The sequence below is a fragment of the Aulonocara sp. 'chitande type north' Nkhata Bay genome, linkage group LG7 (assembly GCF_057382095.1).
Source record: "Aulonocara sp. 'chitande type north' Nkhata Bay isolate Kocher_YH1m ecotype deep benthic linkage group LG7, A_spYH_male_GT1.1, whole genome shotgun sequence".
NCBI lineage: Eukaryota > Metazoa > Chordata > Actinopteri > Cichliformes > Cichlidae > Aulonocara > Aulonocara sp. 'chitande type north' Nkhata Bay.
The window spans coordinates 51988858-52010751 of record NC_141350.1 but is presented as its reverse complement, the minus strand read 5'-3'; the positions used below and the strand labels follow the sequence as shown (position 1 = coordinate 52010751).

The following is a 21894-nucleotide window of genomic DNA, read 5'->3' as shown; positions in this document are numbered from 1 at the left end:
TTAACCTTTTCCTTTAATTATATCAACTAGGATTTGCATTTAATATTCATTTGCATATAGTAGATGAAAATTACATTGTATGTTTTAATCAAGCTTATCAAAATTTTACTTAGCCCCACAATAATTCAGAGGCCATTATTTTCTATTTCTATTGGCCTTACAAGTAAGCAGGAAACATAAATCAGTAGTATTTAGAAGTATTTAGATAGTCTCATACAACCCTTTTAATCAGAAGGAACTGTACTTTCCCTTCTTTACTCAAAGATTCACAACATTAACAGAATAAAAGCAAGTCTTTATTTTACTGACTTAAGAAGGAACAGTTCTAAAAGATAAACAGTCACACTTTTCTTCACAGTAGTCTTAATGAATAGTTCTCCAGGCTTCTTGAAGGATGTTCAAAGTTCTTCTTTGAATGCAAGCATCGTGTTGAAGCACTTTACACCATTACATTAAATAACTGCAAACTGCAATGTGTGTTGGAAGGAAATTCACTACTGTGGCAACACCACCGACTTATATAAAGACATAAAGGACCACTAAAAAGAGAACAAGCACTGAAAGAATTGAAGAGAGGAGGAAGTAAATCCCTCAGACGGACCCAGAGCCTGCTGTCACAGTCTTTCAGAGAGGCAAAGAATAACCAGGTAGCCTATATATTGGTGAAAGTAAAGCTTCAATCATGACTGATGTTGGAGCTTCAGCATTAGTTAATGTTAAAGTGTTATTGGTCGTCATACTTGCTACATTAGCAGACCAATTATCTTTAGACTATATTCAGACATTCAGATAATATATTCTGCCCACTGAAATGTGGTACAATTCATACATTATTTTATTGGAAATTAAACATGAGCTATGAAAAATGTTTGAATATAATAACCTTTTTGTGTTGACTGTCAGGTCTGTTTCATTATTACATACACAGCCCATTTAAACAACTGAAGTTGGTCCAAAGTGCTTTAGCGACAGACACATTTACATTCCACATCTCCAAAAAAAATCCCAGTTTCAAATACAGAAAAGGCTGAAAGGCTTGTTTTATGGTGTTAACTGATTCCTATGGAAAGTAAAAATCACAGTGATTCAGTGGTCAATAAACTGTGATTAGAATTCAGAAAATTGATAATGATTCATCTCAGAAATCATGACACTTCCCTCTGCTACATAAATTGACTTTATAAGTTAAAACTATTAGTATTTGTATTGGTAATACTGGCCTTCAATACTTGGTATTCAATCAATACAAAAATTTGCAGTATCGCATATCATTAACAGGTTCATCCTTTGAGTTAGGACCTTTTACTTAATACTTGAATGATTCACTGGTCAGTGTAAAAGGGCTTTAAAAAAGGACACAATATCCGAAGAAAAACTTTGTAAGACCTTGAAAAAGGGGAACGTCTACTCATTTAAAACATTACAACAAAAGTCCGGCTCCTTGAGATCAGTCCGCAGTCAGATTTCCTCCTGTCCTGTGCAACGTCTTCCAGAAAATAATAATAACACATTCTTATATGTGACCTTCCTCCTAAAATTTAGTGTGAAAATACACCTGACAGAGCCAAACTAGCACTTCTGTAAAGTAAGCCATCCTCCTCCGCATCATTAAATAAGAAGAGTTAGTGTGGATATCTGGGGGATATGCAATTTAACCTTGCCTAACCTACCCTAAACATGAGAACGGTGGGGGGAGATTTGTGTTGCTCGTCCTGCCAAAATGTTCTGTTATACAGTATACAACCATTACAAATGACATTTAAGGTGATTTATTCGTAACATGACTAAATCCAGGTCTTTTTTCTTTCTGTTGAAGTTCATGGTTTTCTGCAGGCTTTCATCCCCCCCACGCTTGCTCGTTTCAGGAACATTTGATTTGAATATTTGAATATATACAAATTGGATTTTAAAATAAAAAAACAAAACGGCCTCAGTGAAAAATACGCAGATCTTTGTGAAATCGTTCACATAGTCATTTGTTGGTGTTACAAACTTTTTGTTAAAACCTGCCTATTTGTAAAACTGTTTGACCACACCTCAGATCCAATTATGGTGCCCACCTCTTTCCACAACAGCACACACATGCTTCCTCTGCCACGCGCTGTCTCCATAAAAGAAAAAAAAATCCAGTCCTCAACTAAGACTCTTTAAATGGGTGATGTTTGTTCCACCTCCTGCAGAGCAGAAAGAGGCTGCTTTCTTCAAGAGTGATCACATTTTAAACTGGGAAAAGACGGAGGGTAGAAGGCAGCGACTGAAGCCACATCATCTCTCAAGCACGAGCTAAGCCGCGCTGAGAAGGATAAGGACTTTCTCGCCACATCTCTGCTATGTAAGGTTCCCTTGCATCTAGCTGCAGTGAAAATAGAAATGAAATGCACTATTGGATTAGCTTTAGTGTTGTTAGAGGTTCGGCACATTGTGTGGCAGGCAACTGTCAGTAAGATGACAAACAGCTGCATGAAAGAGGAAAAGGACGACAGAACTGGATTGGACTCCAAAAGACTCCACTCCATCTGTCCCGCTAGGACAACAATGGAAGGAGAGTGAATGAAAAAATAAATATGTCTGTGGCTTAGCAATAGCCTCTTAACCCACTGTCAAAAAAAGACCACTCTGGATATTTCTACAAGCACAAGAATCTTCTCTCCACACTCCCATTATTCTCCCGCTTCATTGTTGCATCTCTCGCTCTCTCTTTCCACTCTGGTGTGTATTGCTTTGTTTCACCTCTTATGGCGGTGGAGCCACCATTTATTTATATATATATATATTTATTTATTTGCATAAGAGAAGTTCAATGCTTGCTAGAAAACACAGCTGCACCCCACTTTTCTAGTTTAGAAATTATTAAACTGTCTTTTTCTGATTAATCCCTTCACACTAGCCATTCACCGCTGTGCTGCTATTTTGGCCTCTGTATCTGTCTCTTATAAAACTCTGACTACGGCAGCTGGGACAATAGCAGGCTAAACTCTAGGCTCGAAGGACAGGCTGCTTTCAAGAGGTATTGTGAAAAGAGCATTACTTTTTCAGTTCACTTTTTCAGCTTCATGAATTAACACAGAAAGAAATGCCTTTCTCGCCATGAAAGGATTATGTGGGATTAAGTAATTAAGGGACTAAGGATTATATAAGGGACGAATGGGAAGCAGGTAGTCCAAGAGTTATAACTAGTGTGAAAGAAAGACAGGCTATTGCGGACACTTTAATCTTTTATGACCACTAGAGTTCAGTTAGAAGTTGTGTGAGGGAAAGTTAAAAGCATAAAAAAAGGAAAAATAGAAATCATTAGCAAAGCTAATGAATCCTTCGCCAACCTCATAATGTCTGCATGTTGTTGGGTCCATCGTATGTTTCATCTTGAAGAATTTCAACAATTAACCAAAAAGGTGTCTTTATACTTTATACCAGGGGTGGCCAACCGGCAGCTCTCGAGCCGCGTGCGGCTCTTTGCCTGGTTTCATGCGGCTCTTACGTTCATATCAAAGTTTGTGTTTGTGTTTTGTGTTTTTTTTTTTTGTGTTGTTGTTTTAAAATGTGCACGTTTGCATCACTTGAGTTCAATACGGTATTTTCATCAAATGCGCATGTGTGTGAGATGAAAATACCGCAAAGTTTCCCAGTAGGAGCAAGTTGGCCCTTAAAATGGCAGGAAAAAATGCACAGCAAAAAGACAATATGAAGATGAACACAGGACATTTTTAACAGAGAGTTTCTATTTTTTTGTTGAACGCAATGGCAAGCCATTCTGCCTTATATATCAGACGTCATTAGCGCATTTCAAAGCTTCAAATCTTCAGCGCCACTTCAGCTCACTCCATGCTAACATCGACCAGGAATTTCCAAAAGGGACTGAACTTCGCAAGCACGAGTTGGCCACTTTGAAAAGTCATGCAGAAAAGCAGATACAATTTTTCCAAAAATATACCAAGCGGTCAGAGACCATAACGCTCGCATCCTATCAGCTGGCTTGGAACTTTGCACGGGCTAAAAAGCCATACAGTGAAGGGGAGTTCGTTAAAAAATGCCTCAGTGACGTTGTTGAAATCTTGTCTCCTGAAAACGACAAATTAAAACGCATGGTATCAGACGTCCAACTGTCCCGCCACACTGTTGAACACAGAATATCGGACATTAACACGGCTATTGAATCACAGTTACACTCTGACCTTCAAGCATGTGAGTATTTTGATGTGGCATTGGATGAGAGTTGTGTTATACAAGACAAGCCTCAGTTGGCAATATTTGCACGGTCTGTGTCAAACGATTGTGTGATCAAAGAAAAACTCCTGGATATTGAACCCGTGGCATAGATGTGAAAGAAACCGCGATGGCTGCATTTGAAAAAGCAAATCTGCCCATAACGAAATTAAATGCAATAGCCATGGATGGAGCACCAGCCATGATGGGATCTGTGAACGGGCTTGTGGGCTGTGCAAAGCTGACCAAACTATTCCTGACTTTTGGAATTTCCACTGCATCATCCACATGGAGCAACTCGTGTCTAAATCATTGAATTTAGGTAACGTCATGAAGCCTGTGATGGAAATCGTCAACTATATCCGCACACATGCGCTTAACCACAGGCAATTCAAGAATCTCATCGCTGAGCTGGACCAAGGGCTTCCAGGTGACCTGCCGCTGCACTGCACTGTGAGGTGGCTGTCAAAAGGCCAGGTACTCTCTCGCTTCTTTGAGCTTTTGGATGCCGTGAAACTGTTTATGGAAGAGAAGGACAAGGACTATCCCGAGCTCTCGGACCTCAAGTGGATTATGGATCTGGCCTTTTTGGTCGACATGCTGTGTCACTTGGACAGACTGAACCTGACCCTGCAGGGTAAGTTAAAAATGCTGCCTGACCTGGTGCAAAGTGTGTTTTTTGTGTTTGTCAACAAACTGAAGCTGTTCAAGACACATATTCAAAAGGGAGATTTAACGCATTTTTCCACTCTGCTAAAAGCCAGCGGGCAAGTCGCCAGCGCTGCCCTGAGTAAGCAAAGAGCCAGATATGCAACGCTGATTGAAAACTTGCACGAACGCTTTGTGACCCGGTTCCATGATCTACAATTGAAAAGGCCACAGATTACGTTCCTCGTCGACCCATTTAATGCAGAGACCGGCTGTTTGAAAGTTCCGCTAGTCACAGATGAAGCTGCGGCTGAGTTGGAGATGATTCTCCAAGCATGACATCCCGGTGCATTTCAGACCCAGCAACACGCTCAGACAAAAACTGGTTCACCCGAAAGACAAAACTCCAAAACACAGACTTAACAATGTGGTGTATGCTGTACAGTGCAGCGAGGAATGCCCAGAGCTCTACATCGGAGAGACCAAACAGCCACTTCACAAGCGCATGGCACAACATAGAAGAGCCACCTCCACAGGACAAGACTCAGCTGTCCATCTGCATCTTAAGGATAAAGGACACTCTTTCGAGGATGCCAATGTTCACATTTTGGACAGAGAGGACAGATGGTTTGAAAGAGGAGTGAAAGAAGCCATCTATGTCCACTGTGAGCGACCATCTTTGAACAGAGGCGGTGGTTTACGACACCAACTCTCTGCCATCTATAATCCAGATGCCTTAACGCCCACTCACATCCTTGGCCATCTGATCTCAGGAATTCGCATGATTAGGTGGGGCCAGGTTTCACAATGAGCTCACCCGAAACCCTGGCTGATTGGGACCCACACCCAGTTTCACACCTTGGCTCAGGCGATTAGAGGATCATCAGGGGGTCCTTTTGTCCCTCTGCGGGGGGATACTCCCACTAGGTTTAAATCTGGGACTTCCCACCATTTGACCTTAGAACTGAAGAAGCTTCTCGGATGAGAGGTGAAACGTCTTCAAGCAACTTAAAGAAGTCCAGACGCTTTTCTTTGCAAGCTCCTTTGACTACGATGACATGGATGACTGAGAACCTTCACAGGCATATAGATGTGTAGACTTCAGGAAATTGGACATTTTATTAGGCACACCTTGTTAGTTTCAGGTTGTTGCTTTGTGACATGGTGCATTATCCTGTTGGAAACAGCCATCAGAAGATCGGTACACTGTGTTCATAAAAGGATGGACACAGTAACAATACTCATGCATGTGGCATTTAATGATGCTCAGTTTGCACTAAAGGGCAAACAACCCCGCCATGTTCAAAGTCACTCAAATCACATTTCTTCCATATTCTCATGCTCGTTTGAAGATCAGCAGGACATCTTGACATCATGTCCGTATGGCTAAATATGCTGAGCTGCCAGCATCTGATTGGCTGATCAGATTTGTGTTGTGCAGGGAAACAGGTAGCCTATGAGTATACAGTATATAATGTCTATTGATTGAACTGGTTTTCTTTTCATTCACACACAAACTCTTGTATCTGTCTGTCTTGCAAAGTTTGACTCACAGGTGTGTCCACAGTTACAGCTTGTCTCAGAGGAACAGCATCAGTAAAAAGCAACTTTTGATTCTGGTGTCTCTTCCTCAGTCAACATCTATGTGATAATTCCCAGAGTGCTGTATATGTGGAACCACTGTGACCAGCTGAATAGAAAAATCAATCAATTATTGCATTAGTGTGTAAAAAGGCTTAACAGGATTCCATCCGTAAAAAGAAAAACAAGTTAGGTTTGTAAGGGTATGTCAGTCAGCACCGGCTTATACTGTATACTAGTTTATTGTATTCAACAGTTTTCCGTTTTTCTCATGTAGCCTGTAATGTTGTCTACTGTATCTCAGAGCATTAAATCTTAACTAGGGAAGTATGCAAAATATGATCCACTTTATTTAATGATTAATTTTATGTGTACAAACTAATTTGGGCCAAATCTCCCAGTAAGATTCCACACAATCAATGCAGTCAGGCAGCTCCCATTTAAAATGATTGATTCATATCAGCAGCAGAAAACATTTAGAGTTCTGCATCTAGGCTCCAAGCTCACAAATATACTACACAGAAAACCAGGGGAGTGATAAGTAAATATCCACCAGAGCCTACAGGTGTATGCTGGGGCGGTGGATTGATTGAAACAGGAGGCAGCAAAGCAAGGCAACAGTGCCACTGACATGTCAGAGGGGGAAAAAGATTCTGCTTAAATTCAGAGGGTGTGCTTGGTATATGATGTGAGCAGAAGAGTGGGGTATGTTTTGTGTGTATGGTGTGATGCCGTGTAGCTCGACTTGCCTGCCTGGTTCCCCCACCCCCTCCTCTGATATGCCTACTCCGTGCTTAGTGAAGTAGAGCGCAATACTTTTGTTCTTATTACTGCATACACATTATGATTCAATTAATTCAATTAATGACCACTGCTGTGGAAAATTGCAGTAATGCAAAATAAGATTATTACACAATGTTTCACCAGTTAAATAAATCAATCGTTTATTTATTTACCGTTTAATGAGTTGTCGCTGCAGGTGTGCAACTCTCATTTTGACAACTTAAGCCTCTAATTACTTGTGTTGATTGTAATTCATTTCAAAAGTACACAAGCTTTACTATACTGGGTCTTATATATAAGACCCAGTTTTATATGTATATATGTGTGTATATATATATATATATATATATATATATATATAAAAAAACACCCAGCACGCCCCTGCGGGCGGTTTATCCTTCAAGCTCGGGTCCTCTACCAGAGGCCTGGGAGCTTGAGGGTCCTGCGCAGTATCTTAGCTGTTCCCAGGACTGCGCTCTTCTGGACAGAGATCTCCGATGTTGTTCCCGGGATCTGCTGGAGCAACTCGCCTATCTTGGGAGTCACCGCACCTAGTGCTCCGATTACCACGGGGACCACCGTTACCTTCACCCTCCACATCCTCTCGAGCTCTTCTCTGAGCCCTTGGTATTTCTCCAGCTTCTCGTGTTCCTTCTTCCTGATATTGCTGTCATTCGGAACCGCTACATCGATCACTACGGCCGTCTTCTTCTGTTTGTCTACCACCACTATGTCCGGTTGGTTAGCCACCACCATTTTGTCCGTCTGTATCTGGAAGTCCCACAGGATCTTAGCTCGGTCATTCTCCACCACCCTTGGGGGCATCTCCCATTTTGACCTCGGGACTTCCAGGTTATACTCGGCACAGATGTTCCTGTACACTATGCCGGCCACTTGGTTATGGTGTTCCATGTATGCCTTGCCTGCTAGCATCTTGCACCCTGCTGTTATGTGCTGGATTGTCTCTGGGGCATCTTTACACAGCCTGCACCTGGGGTCTTGCCTGGTGTGATAGACCCCAGCCTCTATGGATCTTGTGCTCAGAGCTTGTTCTTGTGCTGCCATGATTAGTGCCTCTGTGCTGTCTTTCAGTCCAGCTTTGTCCAGCCACTGGTAGGATTTCTGGATATCAGCCACCTCCTCTATCTGCCGGTGGTACATACCGTGCAGGGCTCTGTCCTTCCATGATGGTTCGTCCTCTTCCTCCTCTTTCTTGGGTTTCTGCTGCCTGAGGTATTCACTGAGCACTCGGTCAGTTGGGGCCATCTTCCCAATGTATTCTTGGATGTTCGTTGTCTCATCCTGGACTGTGGTGCTGACACTCACCAGTCCCCGGCCCCCTTCCTTCCGCTTAGCGTACAGCCTCAGGGTGCTGGACTTGGGGTGAAACCCTCCATGCATGGTAAGGAGCTTTCTTGTCTTTATGTCAGTGGCTTCTATCTCCTCCTTTGGCCAGCCTATTACCCCAGCAGGGTACCTGATCACGGGCAGGGCGTACGTGTTGATGGCCCGGATCTTGTTCTTACCATTCAGCTGACTCCTCAGGACTTGCCTGACCCTCTGCAGGTACTTGGTGGTTGCAGCTTTTCTAGCGGCCTCTTCATGGTTCCCATTCGCCTGCGGGATCCCCAAGTACTTGTAACTGTCCTCTATGTCTGCAATGTTTCCTTCTGGTAGTTCAATCCCCTCAGTTCTGACTACCTTCCCTCTCTTTGTTACCATCCGACTACACTTCTCCAGTCCGAACGACATTCCAATGTCATTGCTGTATAGCCTGGTAGTGTGGATCAGTGAATCGATGTCTCGTTCACTCTTGGCATACAGCTTGATGTCATCCATGTACAGGAGGTGGCTGACAACTGCTCCGTTCCGTAGTCGGTATCCGTAGCCAGTCTTGTTAATGATCTCACTGAGGGGGTTCAGGCCTATGCAGAACAGCAGTGGGGACAGAGCATCTCCTTGGTAGATCCCGCACTTGATGGTGACTTGTGCTATGGGCTTGGAGTTGGCCTCTAGTGTTGTACGCCACATCCCCATTGAGTTCCTGATGAAGGCTCTTAGGGTCCCATTGATCTTGTACAATTCTAGGCATTCCAGTATCCAGCTGTGGGGCATTGAGTCATAGGCCTTCTTGTAATCAATCCAGGCAGTGCACAGGTTGGTCAGTCTGGTCTTGCAGTCTCGGCTGATTGTTCTGTCTACCAGTAGCTGGTGTTTTGCGCCTCTGGTATTCTTGCCAATTCCTTTCTGTGTCCCGCTCATGTATTGACCCATGTGCCTGTTCATCTTAGCCGATATCTTAGGTACTTCACGTAATCTTGGTAACCGGCTACGGGGGATCCAGGTTTCAAGCTTGGCCATGATCCTATTTTTCAGGTCAGTTCCTCTCGCACTCAACGATCCTTCCCCTATCACACTTGGGGCTATGTACCCAATCTCGGGTGGGGGTGATGATATCTCCCCCCTGACCTGGCGTCCTGACTCCTCCTTGCCGTAGCATTTGTGTTGTACCTCGTCAATCTCTAGCTGTGAGAGCAGTCCCTTCTTTCGAATGTTGGAACACTGAGCTACTAGTTGTTTCGCCGTCATTGTGGATGTTGGGTATCGAAGAATCCATAGGTCCCTCATCCTATTCATGTAGCCCCTTCCGCCGGGGTTACTTGCGTAGTAGCATTCCAACAACGCCCTGTTTTCGTCCCTTGCCCACCGATGCCTTCTTGTTCCAGTAGCCCACTTTTCGTCAGGGTGCCCTGGTTCCTCAACACCTGACGCGGACCTTGTTGATCCGGGCGACGTCCGAGCCGGCATGCCTTCATATTTATCTGTCTCGCTCATGTCTGCGGTAGGCTTGCTTAGCATAGGGGGTCTAGCCTTAGGACCCTTACTGGATACAGACACCCCAGGCAGGAATCGAACTTGCGATCCTCTGTTCCAAAGGCGTGTAGTCTAACCAATACGCTATCCAGCTGCTATATATATATATATATATATATATATATATATATATATATATATATATATATATATATATATATATATATATATATATATATATATATATATATATATATATATATATATATATATAGCAGCTTCAAGGACCCGAGCTTGAAGGATAAACCGCCCGCAGGGGCGTGCTGGGTGTTTTTGTTTTATATATATATATATATATATATATATATATTATGGAATGCCCTTTAGGAAAATATTATATATATATATTGCAACCAAAGTCTGAATATATAGAATGAAACTTGAATATATAGAATGATCTTTTGAATATATAGAATGAAGCTTCAATATATAGAATGATCTTTTGAATATATAGAATGAAACTTGAATATATAGAATAATCTTTTGAATATATAGAATGAAACTTGAATATATAGAATGATCTTTTGAATATATAGAATGAAACTTGAAAATATAGAATGAAACTTGAATATATAGAATGATCTTTTGAATATATAGAAAGAAACTTGAATATATAGAATGAAACTTCCGGGGTCAGAGGGTGCCCTGTGTGGTGTTGTTGTTGTTGCTGTGCTGTTGCCGCGCTGAGCAGTTAGCTAGCGGCAGTGTTCTTCTGCAGATGTCAATAAACGGCTGTGCTCCCTGGCTAGCTCACGGGAAGCAAGACCAAACGATACCTCCGTCTCCTCCTTGTCTAAGCTCGCCACATTGGTGTCAGAAGTGGGATGATGGTGGCACCCCATGTTCTGACCCGAGTGACTTTTCCCCCGCGGGTCGTGACCGGCCGGTGCGCCAAAAGAAGGCACCTGGACATTTGCAGGACTTTGTGTGGGGTAATGGGGTCGTCGGGGACGACTGACCCTTTAGGTGGGGGCTATGTAGCGGGTCAGGGCTGTTCGGGGTTCTGTTTGTACAATTATGTTTTGTTCATGTTGCCATAGTGACGGGTGACGCCCTCTCGCTGCGACGGTGTGTCCTTCCGGGGTCAGAGGGCGCCCTGTGTGTTGTTGTTGTTGTTGCTGTGCTGTTGCCGCGCTGAGCAGTTAGCTAGCGGCAGTGTTCTTCTGCAGATGTCAATAAACGGCTGTGCTCCCTGGCTAGCTCACGGGAAGCAAGACCAAACGACACCTCCGTCTCCTCCTTGTCTGAGCTCGCCACAATATTAAACATATCAGGTTCCCATAAGGAGAATCATGTGCTAACGGCTGTCTAAATGACTCGAGTAAAGTTTGTAGCATGCATGCTTGTTGTTTTTGTCTGCTTCCACTTGTCTTTGCACTAGGATGATGTCGGCGTAAACGCGCAGTCATATTCGTTGTGTTCCCACTAGTGCTGTCAGTGTTAATCTCGTTGAAATGACGTTAACGCCACAACACGGCAAATCTCCGTTAACGAGCTACCCCTGATCGCCCCGTGCGTGGGGCTAGACGGCCAACACGTTAACGAGCTAACTGCGCTAACACACTAGTTCCCACCCATGTAATTGAGCATTGCGTGGCACATCCAACACACTGTTTTACTTTAGTCCATGACGCGCTTACCTTCAGGGTCATACCTCACATGAAAACCAAAATAATTTCAAACGCCAGATCTGAATGAGGGTGGGGGAGGTTCAATTTGCCATGTTGCAAGGAGAGCTTAACTTCTGTCTCGCTAGCTTGCCCTGCGCTCTTCCTTCTGACGATGCTGTCTGTGTTGAGCGCTCAGTGGATCTGCGCTCGACAGTGCAGCCTAGGCGGAGTAGTCGAACGCAGATTCACTGAGCGCTCAACACAGACAGTATCGTCAGAAGGAAAGTTACAAATTTTGTATTGTTCGATACATATGCGTACCGAACCGAAAGCACTGTATCGAACGGTTCAATATCGATACGAGTATCGTTGCACCCCTAATATGTATGTATATGTATATGTATGTATACGTATATATAAAATATTTTTTTAACCATACCAGTCACTGTTTAGAAAAAGTGCTTAATTACCTTTTCAAGCAACGTGGATTACTGGCATTTCTCATTAGCCTCTTGAACCTTAAGATGATTTTATTTAAACTGTAAAGCCATGTAGCAACATGAGATCTTTTCTTTGGGGGGGGTAGGTATTCGGTATACAGGTGTTACTTACATTAAAACCTGACTATTAATGGTTTTGCTGGCTGTATTTCAGTATGCTTTGGAGGACATCGACCCACTGATTATAGAGCAGCGCAGGATCAATATAAGCTAAGAATACATAGATTGGGTGGCAAATCTCTCAACAGACCTGCCAAACACCCGCTCTCCTTCATTCCACCTCCCCCCATTCACTCTCCGCCATGTTTTAAACAACAAGATGAGAAGACCCATAATTGACTGTGATCTGTTCTCCCATTAGAATAAAAGACGGATCAATTGCACCATTTCTTTCATTCAAGCTCTCATTCCTTCTCTATTTTAAGGGTGATGGGACAGATGGGTGTAGTGAGCAGAGACAAAAACACATCAGCCATCCTCTTTGATGCTAAATCAAAGCTGGTGGAATGCAAAGGAGTGCTTTTTTTCCAACACAGTGAATCAGCAAAACAAAGATGGTGGGGCACAGGTTTCTTTATTGCTGCCATGCTACTTCCTGCTTGAGCTACTAATACTATTATAACAGGAAGAAAACAAGCAAATAAAACCGTTGGTGGTTAGAGTTACAAACCCATAATATGCCTTAATTGAGTATAGGATTAAGAGCCGTAAAAAGGAAGGAGACAGCAACAAGGAAGGGAAGCGCGTATATGCACGTAGGTATGTTATTTGAAATGTCCACTGTAAAGAATCCCTTAAAGTTTGTCATCATTTAACACAAATATTGAATAGCTGTCTTTCAGAATCAAGACTACTATCAGGAAATGCATAGTTTCTTTTTACGATTTGTCTTGCCTGGTAGCATTTGAGTTTTGTTTTGGGATTCATTATTCATTTGTATACAAACTAAACAGAAATAAATTAAAGTCTAGTAGTAGATTTTCCTTTTTAAAATGGTCTTCTCACGTCTTGCTCTCCTTTAGCGATTCCAGGTGTGTACCCTGCCTCTTGCTCTATAACACTTTTTTAACATATGTTAACATTTCCCAGACATGGAGTGTGTCCAGATTTTAAACAAATACTTGTAATACTGATGATTAATGATCCATCAGCTTTAGCTGTTTGATCAATATTAGCAAATATTAGCCAGAAGACTAAACTCACAGCTACTCGCAGGGCTTGTATTGTTAGAAATCCTGTTTTTATGTACCCGGTATAAACAGCACATCTGTTGTTGTCTATGAATCTGGCAGCCTTGCAAAATAATATCTCAAGAAATCATACACTCTAAAGAAGTCCTTCATCTCCTAAAGCCTCTTCATTAAACCACACTTTGTGTGACTATGATTAAAATGCCATATGTGGATACAAATGAAAAACATTCACATTTTAGCACCTGTGTGAATGCTTACAAGCTGCTTTTTTACTGATGCACAGAGGTAAAAGACAAGGTGCCATTTTTACATTGAAAATGTTAACTACTAGAAGGGGAAAAAATCCAAGGCATCCCACAAATGTCACAGACGTGTCATTAACTATAGCTACTTTAGAAAATGCTATCTTTATTTTGATTGCTTCTCTCCTATTGATCACTCTGAGCTAAAATCAATAAATACTTAATCCAAACCATCAACATATCTATTAGACATGTCTATTAAGGCTTATCATTGAACTAGCAAATAAAATCTGCCAATTGAAAAACGATTATTAATAGACTATGTACCACAAGTTTTTAAGGTGGCAGTAATAAAATCATTAATTGAAAAGCCTTTAACTGACCAGGCATTTTAGCCTGTTATGTACAGATTTCCAGCCTTTGTTTTACTTCTAAAGTTCTTCAAGATCAACTATGTGAGAGGGAAGGATTTACTTGAAGTATTTCAGACAGGCTTTAGATTGTATTATAGCACAAAAACAGGACCAGTAAAGGCCAAAGATCTTGTCATGGACTCTCTGTGCTTGTCCTGCTTGATTGCAGTGATGCATTTAGAATACAGCATTGGGATTAAGGAAGTTGCACCGACTTGGTTAGAATTGTTCGCATCTGAAAGATTCCAACTTGTTTAAGAAAGCGTAGAGTCTCCCTAGACACAAAAGTCATCTGTAGAGTTGCACAGGGTTAAGTCTTAGAATTATACATTCTTCATTTAAGGGAATTTGTAGTAAATTTGTAGTAGAAAAAAACTACACACATTTTAATTGCTATGCAGTTGTTAGAGATAGGTGATTAAAAACATCAAGTGGCTAAACTACAGGTATAACTTAAAAACAGTAAGGAAAGGGTGGCCTGGTATTTATTACTACTTAGTTCAGACAAAATTGAAGTTTCCATGGTAAACACTATGATTACATGTGCATCTGTAAACATGATAGCTCAAAAAGTTTAGAATGAATTCTGATAAAACATTGCAGGGGTGTAGAGTGGGCGCATGTTAGTAATCCATTAAAATTAGCCTCAAATGCACAAAGGTCTTTAAGGTCAACTTAATGATTTATTGGTTGAAAATCGACATAAAGCCTTATAATTTATAAACTAGGATTCTTACAAGTGTGGTGTGTATTGTCAACATATGGAAAGTACCATATAAAGGTTTAAAAACCTCACACATTTCACCTCTGACCTCTCCTTCAAGGTCAATGAATTGATCTGAAGGCAAACGTAATGTTAATACTATATTGAACTATTAAAAAAGTGTTTCTTACTGCCATTGTATGTATTGACAACATATAGGCATATAGAGGATGATAGATGGGGATTCAGAAATAGCCCTTTATATTTTTATGACTTAAATATCGATTATAACCACTTAAATTCATTATAATTTGAATGGGGAAACTATGTTTGTCATGGCGGGGTGCGCCGATGTGTGCGGAAACAGGACCCAAAAGCAGATGATGACGAGGAATAGTAATGATTAACAGAAAAGTGAACCTTTATTGCGATGACGGCAGGAAATGAACCAAGAGACCAAAGCAAACAGGCAAAACACTAAGAAACAAAACACTGAACTGACAAAACACTAAGAAACAAAACACTAAAGGTACTAAGACCAAAAACTATAACTATGACCGAGGTGGAAAAATAAACAGGCTATGACTATGACTCTGGTGAGAATAAACAGACGAACTGACAATGGCATGAAGAAAACAAAAGGCTTAAATACAGACATGAGGTGATCAGGGGAAGTGGCGACACATGAGGAAACAGCTGACTGACATGAATCTAATGACAGGACCAGGAGGAGTGAAACTAAATACAATGACCAAAGAACACATGACACTGTCAGAATAAAACAGGAAACACTAAAACTAGACATGACAATACAAACTTAACATACCAAATACGTGATGAATAATGCAAGAACTCAAACAGAAAACCCAGGAACAATAACTGCCTAAACTAAAGGCAAATAGGAAATACCACAAAACTAACAACATCTCAAAAAATGAGAACAATACAAAGAAAGCTCAAAGTGCTGGGTCGGAGACCCAGCCTGTGACAATGTTCCTGAATTACTGTTATCACAACTGTTTCTTTTGGAAAACCAAATAAACTTTACGTAATTTTTTCATTTGGTAATTATTGCTAAACATTTAAACTAACTTACTAAATACTTAAATACATGCTATACACATATATATCCACATAAGTAAAAAAAATAAAAAAGTGTATTAAAATGGGTTTCAATGGGGCAAATAATAAAAGCTTGCACTTTGAATTTGTCTATGTGCTACAAACTTCTGAAAGCATGTCTAAAAAGAAAGTCCTGGGTTCAAATCCGATTGCATGGGTTCTCTTTGGATACTCTGGCTTTTACAGTCCAAAAACACGCATGGAGTTGGGTTACGCTAACTTGAGAGTGAATGGTTGTCTGTATGTCTGGGACAGAGTGGCGACTTGTCTTCTCACCCTGTGGCAGCTGAGATAGGCTATAGTCTCTCTGAAACCGTGATAGGTGCTGTACAGAAAAATGCAGCACAGACTTTATTCAATCAAAAATATAGTAGGTGACAGAATCTTATGGAGCATGCAATACATCTAAAATAAACATTTCAGTAAGCTCGCCACTTGGCTTCACCTTGCTTTATTTTCTACCCCCTGCCCCCAGAAATGTAGAAGAAAAAAAAATTAAACCACGAATGTAATCAGTGATTAGCCTCTGTGAAACCATATCTATAAAACAAGCCTCAGTACCTTTTGTTAATGCCATTGCTCAGACAGAATGTGTTTTTCATAACATTGATGTAATCAGAGTAAATGCCTCGAGCAAATACTGCCCGGTTATTTTCGGAATTGTTTGTAGCAACATTGCATTTCTATAAACATGTGCAGTGATCCAGCTAATGGAGTAAAAGCATACCCTGGAGGTGCAAAATAGGCCATAGTCTACCATATAATGTCCATCTTATTGACACTGTTTTTACCACCGGACCATGAAGACATCTCAACCGAGGACAGTTTTCAAGAAAAGGGATACATTGTAAATATAATGTATCTTTTTTTCTTGGAAATTGTCCTCGGAAACCCCCCCCCTCAGGAAACTTTTGCCTGGAAGGTTCATAAAGGCTGGGCACTTGTGTCAGGGGTTGAAAACAAACACTTTACAAAGAGACTGTCAACAGAGCATTAACTGATTCCTCTTCTTCTATGCGCCATGTCAGTGTGCCATTTCCTCTGCATATTGGCTGTACAGAGCTATGCATTTTTCATGAGGCTTAAAACAGAAATTGCATTCTGTCTGTTTTATTAGCATCTTAATCCTTTTTCACTATTGCTACTTGTGCCTCGGTTTTTGAGGCGTGTGCGGTCTTGATATAGAGACTTCACATGCCTCATCTGCTGCTTTTAGAAAGTGTCTCTTGCAATTTTGAGCGGTCAAAGCAAAATGAAATAAAAACTAAGACGCCGTTTAAACGCGCAGGTGTTTTTGTCTTACTTGTGTACATGCCACATATAAACACACAGCATTCTTTGCAACACCATTGATCTAATGGACTGTGTTTTCACTGCTAGTTTAGATTTTTATTTGAAATAAATAACACTCACCTCCTAAAGTAACGGCTTACTTCAAAGAGAGCCTTGTTGTCAAGTTTGTAAAGCTCTTTTTTTTTCAATAATCATGCAGAAGATGAAAGCTGCTGTATGAATTCAAATTTAATTTGTTCAGTCATCCATTAAAACGGTTTGTCTGTCTCCCCTGCCACCAGTCCATCCCCTCTCCTTCAGTGTCTCGCGGTCTCTCTGCCTCTCTCTCTCTTACACTCTAGAAAGCTGTGTGGCAAATTGGAGCTCCGGCATTGAATGCCAATGAGTAAAGGGGAAAAAATACATATTGAGGGCACAGTGAACTTAAGCAATTAAATTAAAAAGTTATTAACTTTGGAATGAGGGACACTGCTCCCTTTCCTGTCACTGCCTGCAGCCAGAGGCTTCAGAGTTCAAGTAAACAGGGAAAGAAGACGGGAGAAGGGAGAGAAGAAGACAAGTGGAGGAAAAAAGGAGGAAGAAAAGACCAGAGAGATTTTAGAGGTGAGGGTGGAGGTTGTAAGCCCCTGAGCAAAGATGCATTTTAAAGCTGTGTGTGGTATGTTAATAATAATAAAAAACAACTTTACTATGTGCGGTCAGATACATGTCTGTGAACCTGCCCATTTGATCATTACACGCTTATTGTCTTAGACAAAGGACTGGCTCTTTGCCACTCTCACGCGCCAGAGCCTAAGTCAGCATCATTGTAGCATTGTGGACTAAAATTCCAAGGGAGTGAGAATCAAAGTTAATTAAGCTTTTGCTGTGCTTTGCACAAATAATAAGTTTTGGGCTGACTACTAATTAACCCTGAGAAACCACTTCCTTTCAGTAGACTAAGTGATATTTGGAACTATATCTGCTTTTTTTTTTCTTACACAATTAACACTGTTCTACCGAGCATTACTAATTACTCTTCCGTATAATAATGGTCGTGTACTCTATGATAAATGGAAGAGTATTTGCTTTTAATGTGTGTTAGAATTTTAAAATGCTAAGAATTAATTTAAGCATTTGATCATTTATGAGTGTGTTGAGTTGGAGGCTGGGATTTAAAATCACTGAAATACCAGCCTGGCCCCTCTGTAGTAAAGGCATGTGTTTCAGTATAAATGACTGCTAAGTAGTGTTAATCATTTACTTATTAATTTTACAAAGCGGCTGGTCCAGTAGCCCCTAAAGTTTTGATCACATAAAAATGTTTCTCCACAGTAGACTGTATATAAAATATGGCAGTACTTCCTGTGCTGTCACCATTCAGTTTTGATACCTGTCATTGTGAAGCCTTAACTGTGCCTTTAAGGATGCTGTTTTTTTTGTCTTTCTTTTTTCTTTTTTTGAAGTCATATTTATCTAAGTTATCAAATAATGCTAGCAAGATTGAGAAACAGAGTGCATCTATAGACTATGTAAACTAGGAGCATCACAAAGATACTGACTAATCCTAATTACAGCTAAATAACAAACAAATAGCTGAAGCACAAGCTTCTTGGATGGCCTTTTAGTACAGTTGACCCCATAGAAAGCTGTATTATTTGACAGATAATTGCGTTAAAATGCAACAACAGGCACCAGCACCACTAACATTTCACTTGCATATCTCAAATTAGCTTAGGTGACGCCAAGCACAGAACTAGTAGCTAATTCTCAGCTGAACCCAGTTCTGCTCCAGCAATGGGGAAAATAAAAGATAGTGACAAAAGCTTTTTTTCTTTTTTCTTTTAATGTGTGCATTTTTATTGTAAATGCTTTTCAGCCTAGAGGTTGCCACTTGACAAAAACAGACCTAAAGCATTAAAACAACAAACTATATATCCTATTTGTGGATAAATTAGCAGCAGATGACCAGTTTCCCTTTCTGCTGTGGGGTTTAGCATTGCTATCCCCGCAGCCTTAAACAAACAATAGCATGCTTGAAAACTCTCAGCATCAGTTTTCATTAAGGAAGCCTTCAACTATTTTGAGTGTAAGTCAAGAAAAAGAAATCTTTTCCTTGTGACAGAAAATGTGCAAGATGCTATATTTCATATTTCATACAACAGACTCAAAGACTTTCAGACGACTGCTTGTTTTCATTTATGTATGTGGCCTTTTTTACATTTTTTTCGTCAGCTGTGCATCAGGGAGAGTTTTTTTTTTTCATTACAAGGACATTATGAAGGCATCACACCCATGAGATAAGCCAACTCTAGACAAGCGTATCATGGATGACAAAGTAGAAAAAGATGAAGATTCAAAGACATTTTGTAAGCATATTGCAGAGGATGTGTGATATTCTGTCATATCTGATCCCCTGTGCTCCCAGCTCCTGTCAGAAGCCACGGATGAAAATATAGTCATATTCAGGTAGCGTACTGCAAAGTGAAGAATGAGCATCGGTGTTCTCAATGCATCAGGGTCATAAAGCATCATCCCAAAGCACATTAGTCTGTAGAGCCGAGTCAAGCAGGGGCAAAAATCGATAAAGCAAGTCTCAGAACAATAGCATGCACGCAGTTCTGCCACATTTTAGTTACTCTTACTACCAAATATCCTCAATAGGTTGCAAAAGCACAGAACCCTATGGAAAATCTGAAGTGTACTAGAACGATAATACTGGCGGAAAGGAACATATGAAGACAAGATACAGAGACATGAAGAGACGTTTCAGGCAAGAGGTGAATGAGTTTGTCCTCGCCTGGTGACAGATGCAATTCTGAGTTGTCAGTTACAACCTTCAGTTGGTTGCTCTAATTAGAAGAAAAGAAAAAAAAATCTTAAAAAAGGAAGTGTTAATTACAGGTTTTTACATTCTTTACCACAAGTTGCACTTTGCTGACCCCAGTTGAAATAGTCCTCTTTATAGCATTTACTGACACAGCTGACCCACGTTTGGTAGTCATACTGAGACCATTTATTGCAAAATCAATCAGGAGCATGTGCAATGCATTCACACCAGATGCTTCAAAATGGGGACTGTGACCACTTGATGCCACAGCAGTATGTCTCTTGGATCTGGAGGCACTAACCACGCAGGTGGTCTAAATCCCAAGATTGTCTCCTTTGAAATAGGAGGATGCTGGACCTGCTGACAGCACAAGAAAGCCCCCCAGAAGCAGCTCCTCTAAAGATAATTTAGTTATAAACTTTTACTGCAGTGCTGCTCAGGCTATTTTAAACTAAGAAACATCACAGAAGGGACCTGTGAAGAGAGCCTTAGAGGGTTCAGGCATGTCACCTTTTTTTTCCATTTCTTGCTATCTCCCAATTAACCATTTTCTTCTGCTGAACCATGACTAATACCTTACTCTGGTTTTTTACATGCTAACTATGAAGAGGCAGAGGAATAGAAATTTTCTCAATGTGCACTGATACTATATTGATTCCAATCAAGTGTTTTTGGAGCCATTTTTTTATACTCTTAGAGACTCTTCAGTCCGCAGATCTTTTAATACAGAGGATGCAAAACTCATTTTAAAACCAGTGTAGTCAGGGCTGGCCAGATCATCAAAATTATTAAAGAACAACCTACTGAAAATGTTTACATATATTGAGCCATCCATTTATGAAACAGTTGAGGAAAAAGCTACAGAAAGGTACACTTTATAAAATTACAATATTAATATTTCGTTCTTTTCCATATTCAGTCAGTCAACAGCATGGCTACTTTTCTGATCAACCAATGTGTATATGTGCCATTTGGTACACCATGGGAAACCTCAAGCCACACCCATGTTCTGTGCGTAATCGGTACACGTGTAAAGACTATAGTATACATGGTTATGATGCTATCATGTTGCCAGAAGAAGCCAAAAATGGTCAAAAGAGCTTAGTAGTAAGTCTTGCTATTTACTAGGTCTCTCCAAAACCATGATTCCACACAGACTCAAAGAATAAAAAGAACTGTTGTTGGCAGCATATGCAAATTAACATTAAAAAGCAACCTACAGTTAGCAACACACCTTTAGCTGTTGTTGGTGCACATGTCAATCATATGTTAAACCTGCTCCAGCACTACAGAAAATTTGAATGATACATCCACAGTAAGGCATACATGTCTGTAAAGATTTTCTGTAATTCAGTCATGTAAGTATAACGTTCACTTCAGAATTTGTTAACAAGACATTTGTAAATGACACAGTTTTATGTTTAATCGTCTAAAATTGGCAGAGTAATGTACTATGTGGTAAGGGGTGCATGGATGGTAAAATGCATGGTACATGAGATTAAAAAATGAATGAATGAACTCTTCACACATGTTTTTAGTCTGAGGCTCATCCGCTCCAATCTCCTTGTCTCCCATTGCCAGACTTCAAAGACATCTCTGGGGAGAAGCTTCAAAACATTAAGCATGACAGGCTTCCTCAGGACTCCCACAGAGTCCCAAACTAGCCAAGAAACAAAAAGAAAGTTTCTCTCCAGCTATTTGTTTTAAAGTTGTTCTGTTAAAAAAAAAAGAAAAGAAAACGTCATTTGCTCTCTCTTTACCTGGCCTCGCTTTTATCTTGCACCCACTATTGTACTTCCCGTTAGCTTTTCCACTGTTTGTGTTATCCCTCTTTACCTTCTTTTCCCACTCTTGCTTCATCCTGCCTGTACCTTTGCAGTAGTCTCAAACAGAAGAGCTTAAATCATATCAGTGGTGGGA

The 21894-nt window shown here is 40.7% G+C and overlaps 1 protein-coding gene across 1 annotated transcript in view; it reads left to right on the top strand.

The window, feature by feature from the left end:
- Positions 1 to 21894, top strand: part of lamc3 (laminin, gamma 3) — a 159891-nt gene that overhangs the window by 10604 nt on the left and 127393 nt on the right. The gene's annotated exons all lie outside the window — the stretch shown is intronic.